Here is a 7,036-nt window from a genome sequence, read left to right as displayed (position 1 = left end):
GTTTAAGTATTTGCTTGTTGAAAAAACCTGAACTCGCTTGGGCCTCTATGTAGTTAGCTAACCTAGTTTGTGGGGCCATTATAAAGCGTTCTTAAGAAGCTAACCAAAATAGAAATATTCCTATATTAATATGTCCATGACAACTCCAAATTTTTGTGGGGAGGCCACTACAACGCTTTCTTGAGAAGCTAACCAAAGTTAACCAACTCCTACCCCAACTAAAAAAAACCCCATTACACACTTGCTCCGCCCTTGCTTGGAGTAGAGATTAACGGAAGAGGATCTGAAGGCAAGATTGCGCTAAGGGAGCAAGTGAGGATGTTAGAAAAAAAAATAGTAATTAAACAAACTCCTTAGGTACCGTTTGGCAAAGGGTTAAGTGGGGGGGTTAAGGAGACTTAACCCATTCTTAACCTGCCAAACACAACAAATCTATATAAGGGTTAAAGTGAGTTAACCCTCCATAATTTGCCAAACATAAAAAATATAGAAGGGTTAAGTTAACCCCTCTAAAGGGGTTAAAATGAGTTAACTCCTCAAAATGAGGGGTTTACTAATACTCCTATTTAGATAGAATAAGAGTTAACCCTTCTAATTATAAAGAAAATAGTCAAAATCATTGTTATTCCCAAACACTAAAACTGATCATAAGGGCTAAAATAAAACTTATTTAACGGGTTAATAATTTAGTCTTTCGGATTATCAAATGGGCTAAGTACATTAATCATTCTCTTTAACCCCTCTTCATTAACCCTTTGCCAAACGGGGCCTTAGAGGATACGTATCGCATATATCCCTGTCATAAAAGGATTCAAATAAGCCCAATGTTTTTTTGTTTTTGTTTTTTATACGATGAAAATCTTGACGAGGCGTAAGGATCCCCAGACCAAAGACCGAGTTTGATCATTGACCCCCACCTCCCATTTTTGCATTCTATGTTTGGTAGACGCGATCGGCTTGAGGACCTGAGGTTGTTGACTAATGTTAGGATCCAAGCAACTTGGGGAACCCACCCTTAAAAGCTAGCTGTTAAGAGGGAAGAACCAAGCTACTTAAATACCCCATCAAGTTTTCCATTTTACTCGATGTGGGACTTTAGGCAGCCCATACTACCCAAGTCCCTAACATAGCACCGCCCCTGAGAGCCGACGTCCCGGCGGCTACACTCTATGATGCTTCACTCGGCCTTTCCGGTCAGCCCCTCCGCCGGTCAGCCCCTCCACAGGTAGCCCTTTTCGTGACGCCGACAACCAGCTCTGATACCAATTGTTAGGATCCAAGCAACTTGGGGAACCCACCCTTAAAAGCTAGCTGTTAAGGGGGAAGAACCAAGCTACTTAAATACCCCATCAAGTTTCCCATTTTACTCGATGTGGGACTTTAGGCAGCCCATACTACCCAAGTCCCTAACAACTAATATCACTATGTCGTAGCCACCTCGCTACTTCTTGTGGGATGCATCATCTAGTTGATCACGGATCTTATCAGAATCGACACATGTGAGCGATTGTTTGGAGCCACAAAACGAGGTCAAAACACTTAACCCCCCCGGCACCCAACAAAAAAAAATCCATCGAAAGGCTCAGGCCGTCTGCTCACATGTCATTGGTCTGAGAAGAAGCCTACTCTATTTAGTTGAATGATACTCATGGACCTTATCCCTTTATCTATTAATAGGATTCTTACTCGGCCCTAGTTTCGTTAAGCTGAATATAGTGGATGAACGACTACTTTATCATAATCATGGATTAGTTAATGGATGGTTGTAATTAATCTTTGAGTGCAAATAAAAAATAAATGTAATTCATGGAGATATGATGAGCATTATATTTAGAATGGATCATAATCATTCACTAAATAAATCAACTCTTATTGTTAAAAATAGTGGTATTTTCACTACTTTTTGATAATGGAGATGACCCAAGTTCAAGAGCAACCCAAAATATAAACAAAACGTTGATCAACTTATTTTTACTTTTGAGTGAGTTTTAATGTATTCATAAACATGACCTTTTGGACGCAACTAAACAAACCGTTAAATAATTTTTGTTACATTAATATACATAGTTAATAAATTGGAAAAAAAGGTTAAAGTTTTTGCCGTGACTTTATATCGGACACGGGATCTGGCCATAAACTAATTTATACGTTGAAGAATTTCTTGTGATCCGAATAGTTGCAAATCTTAATATCATGGAGTACTTGGTCTGAGTTACATGTTTGATTAGGTCAATTAAATTATGTTAATTAGCTGCGTGACCACATGAAACTTCGAATACAAAAATAATTTCAAAAAGTTGTATATATTCTATTTCTCCTCCTTCACCTTGGACCGGTATCAGACGACCACTAGTAGAAAAACGATCAACCTAGACGGAAATTTCCGTCTAGGTTGATTGAAATTCCGTCTAGATTAGGTCATCTAGACGGAATTCCGTCTAGTTTGAGTGATTTATTTTGCTTCCGTCTAGATTGATACAAACTAGACGGAATTCCGTCTAGGTTGATCAATCTAGACGGAAGTCAACCTAGACGGAATAAAGAATTCCGTCTAGGTTGACAAACCAGACGGAATTCCGTCTGGTTATTTCCGTCTAGGTTGACAGACCAGACGGAAATTCCGTCTAGGTTGACTCAATATAGACGGAATTCCGTATAGATTGCCTTTTTTTAGGGAAAAAAATTAATTAAAATTTGTATTTCCCTGTACAATTACATTAATATTTGAATACATCCAGAAAATACTGTACATGCCACATTCAACCATCCAATCATAATCAAAATTCATAACAATTCCATTCAAAAACATCTATATAACCAAATCCAACACATTGTACAAATCCAACCATCCACTTCAAAATATACATCAATCAGTTCCGTCTAAAACACATCCAACAACATATATACTAACAATGCACATGACTAAGATATGATACACGACATGAATAAATGTAGTGTTATAACAAATAAAACTGTTTATTGCATTAAAAATAAAAAAACCTCATCCATCGTCGTCGGCGGGGGTATCTCTATCCCGATTACGAGAACGGGTGCTGCTCCCTCCAATATCTCCACTCTGAATGTTTAATTGAATAATCATTATGTGGTGTTTGATAACATATTAGATAAAAATGAATTTATAAATATAAGAAAAAATAAGGTACCTGAGCACTACTCTGTCTAGCGCCGGAATTATCGCCAATCGAGCTAATGATCCGTATGACACCACCATACGCGCTATAAGGAATAGCACCGCCTAAATATTGTATAACATACCCCATGAGATCGTCCATCGAGTTCGCCGTCAGCGCAACTCTAGTCATCTCATTAGTCACCTGAATATGCAGCTCCGGGTCAATTTTGTCAATCAAGAAGGCAGAGATACGTGCGACAAATGGCATAGCCTGGAAACTGCTTGTGGCTGCTCTATGCGATGTAGATGGTGTAGAGGATGATGTGGACGATCTAATGCTTATACCGGGTGAAGCTCCGACACCATGCAAAAGATATCTTCCTCTCCTATTATTAGGGAGAAATAAATATTAAACTTTGCTCACAAATTCAATAATGGTAAAAAAATATAAATAGTATGTAGTATTCAAATTGATTCGATTTTTCACCATCCTTACCTATTATGACCCATCAAGTTCTGTGTGAGATTGATGTTCTCCTCTGCAGAAAGCATGTGAGGGTCCGGCTCGGTTTGTTCCTCCTCCTGCGACATGTACACAGATGCAGCCTCCTTGGATGCAGTCTCAAATCCCTCCTAAATCACATATTTATAGTTAATTCAAGATAATGACCATATTATTTGTGTTCTCGTTTCCTCGTAATGTTAACAAAATAGAATTAATAATACTACTAAAGATATGTATAAGTCTCACCACTAACTCGAGATTTTCCGTGATCTTATCCCGATTCCTCTCATCACCCCTATATTATTCACGAAAAGTACCATATGCCGCTCTGGCCCTCAAGTGTATCGGCATTAATGATTTCCCCTGTCATATTATAAATTATGAGATTTCATAATCATACTAAACATTAAGATCTTTTAAATCTTTAAATGACATATACCGTATCTTGACAATAAACATCCTCCAGATTGGCGTAGGAGTGTGAGCCCAAGTGATGGTCATGCAGCTTCTTTCTTCTATTTTCTGACCCCTTCGTGGATTTATTCTTTAAAAAAATTCTGTAAATATAAAATGAAATAATATCTTAAAATTATAAACTAAATTTCATGAAACTAACCTTGGCGGCATCGCTGTCCCAATACATGAGGAGAGCCGTGAAATGAATCTCGTCAACTCGGTCATCGAGGTTTAAAAACCTCTGCCAGTCCTCCTCATACCTGTCATAGGTTTCATGTTTGATCTCATGCCTCCATTGTTTGAGGACTGCTTCAACCTTGACATTAAACACATAATTCCAAGCCCCCTCAAAGTCCTCAAGGCAGAAGCAGTCCTGTAGATTTACATACACATTTAGTAAGGATAATTTAATATCAATTACTAATTATTAATAAATGAAAATCTAAAACAATATGCACTTACCATAAGCACAGTCTATATCGCCTCGTATGCGGTCCATGGTAATTCTCGAAAATGAAAATAAGGGTTGATAATGGTCGCTCTACGCACGAGAACCCCAATATATGCATTCAATCGGGTCGACCAAGGACCAACGGGCAAATTAGAACTATTCCACCTAATAATGGCCCTCATTCCTCTTGGCGGTTGTTTAGAATCAGGCTTACCTCCGCCACGTCGTCCCTCTATGCGATCCTTCTTAGCACCTACAATAATGACAACATGATAATATATCATATAATATACAAATGTGAAAATTAAAAGTATTTATATAATTTACCATTCGCTATCTCTCTTTCTTTTGCTGCGAGTGCATCAGCTTTCCTAGTCTCCAACATAGGAAGCATTTCCTGATACCTTCTCGCAGCACGTGGGTGGTACTTCCTTGAGTCAGCCTTGGACTTATGAGAGTTCGGAGGTAAAGGTAAACTGAGAAAGTTCTGGGCTTTGGCCGTAAATCAGTATGGAATGTATATGATGGATATGTCAGGGTCCAAGTAGCACCTACATAAGAAAGAAGAATCAATAATATTAAATTTTAATTGACCATTATCAATTATTAAATATTTAATACCTGTGTCGGGGATTGTTCTGGTGCTGCATCAGTACCGTCGGGTGATGAATATCCCGCATCTGCAACAAATGAACACTATGAGCTAGATAACTAAAAATTTATAAAATATATTAAAATATTAATTAATTTTTATACCTGTATCTGGAGAAGGTAGTGAATCATCAGCACCACTACCTGGCGTGATACTCCGTGATCGATCAGCCGACTGGTCAAAGAGCCTCCTAATACTCCTCATCTGCAAATATAATAAAGACAATTGTTAAGAAAAAAATGTATACATGCTCATGAGATATGTTGTTATGAAATGCATTATTGTTTTTATTATGATAAGAAAATAGTCGATAATGTGGTGTAACATATATAGTTCATACCTACATCCAGCGTCACATTCTGTGCGTAAGAGAATTCTTGCCAAACATCACCAGATGAACCAATTGGTTCAGCATAATTATCTTCACTTTCTTCAATATTTTTTTCATTGTTATTAGGAAGAACAACAGATCTTGGCTCCTTGTACAAAACCACCCAATCAGACATGACTTTCGGATCTTTCACATAGAAGCATTGATCAGCTTGTTCTGCAAAAATGAATTTCTCATCCGTATATACTTCTCGGTGAAGATTGACTAGTGTAAATCCATAATGATCCTTTTGCTTTTTTGCAGGACACCACCGAACCTTGAACATCGTGTAAGTACATTGTTTTGGTTTACCAAACCCGTAAATTACCTCAACGATATCTTCTAATTGGCCATAATATAATATGTCAGCTAGAATTGGATTCTGATCTCTTATACTTGAAAAACATTCTTGAGCAAACAAGCCCATGACCCCACTGTTCTGAGTTACCCTCCTATCATCAGTCTCTAACGTTCGAAATTTATATCCATTCACCAAATGCTTATTATAACTTCTCACTTCGTGATAAGGATGTTGTGCATGGATAATAATTTCATCTGATAATGTAGTATCATCAAGAAGTGATTTTTCAACCTAAGACAAACAATTTGAGAATATTTAGGCGATATTATATTATGAATGTTCAATAATTAATTGTAAAACACTTAAATCAAATCTTAACCAATCAGAAAATTCTTTCTTATGTCTTTTCTGAATATTGTGCGCTGCATTCCTACCGGTTGTTTCATTCTTAAGCTTCTCCAGATGTCGCCTATATAAACAATATATAAGTTTGTATTGATAAACTATATGTAAAATGAATATTTCTCATCTATATTACAGATTTTATTTGTTACCTTCGATAGTCTTCGAACATATCAAGGTTTTCCAACACATATGCATGAATTTGATCTAAGAGAGATCTCGGGTATTTTTCACGCTTCCTCTCCTTTTGAGGTGCTTGAGATGTGGTTTTCTTCTTACGCATGTAACGTGATGCAAACACAAAGCATTCGTTAGCCACGTATCCTTCAGCTATCGAGCCCTCGGGACGAGCTCGATTGCGAACATTGTTTTTCATGCAGCCCAAGTATCTTATAATCATAAAAGTTAATTATTAGCACGGTAATTTGAAAAACGCGTATACAATTAATAAATATAAGAAAAATCGTAAATTACCTTTCAATCGGATACATCCAACGATAAGTAACAGGACCGGCGATTCTAGCCTCTCTTGCAAGATGCTGGGTAAGATGGACCATAATTGTAAAAAATGAAGGAGGGAATATTACTTCCATATTGCATAGAGTAACTCGGACATCGGCTTTAAGTTTCTTAAAGTCATCTACATCTATGACTTTAGAGCATAATTTTCTGAAAAATCCACAATACTCAACAATATTCTTCGACGCTTCTTTATCCATATTGTTACGGATTGCAACAGGGAGCAATTGATGGAGAAGAACGTGAT

Source organism: Asparagus officinalis, chromosome 4 (genome assembly GCF_001876935.1).
Source record: "Asparagus officinalis chromosome 4, Aspof.V1, whole genome shotgun sequence".
In the NCBI taxonomy this organism is placed as follows: Eukaryota; Viridiplantae; Streptophyta; class Magnoliopsida; order Asparagales; family Asparagaceae; genus Asparagus; species Asparagus officinalis.
Note: the sequence above shows the minus strand (reverse complement) of the source record.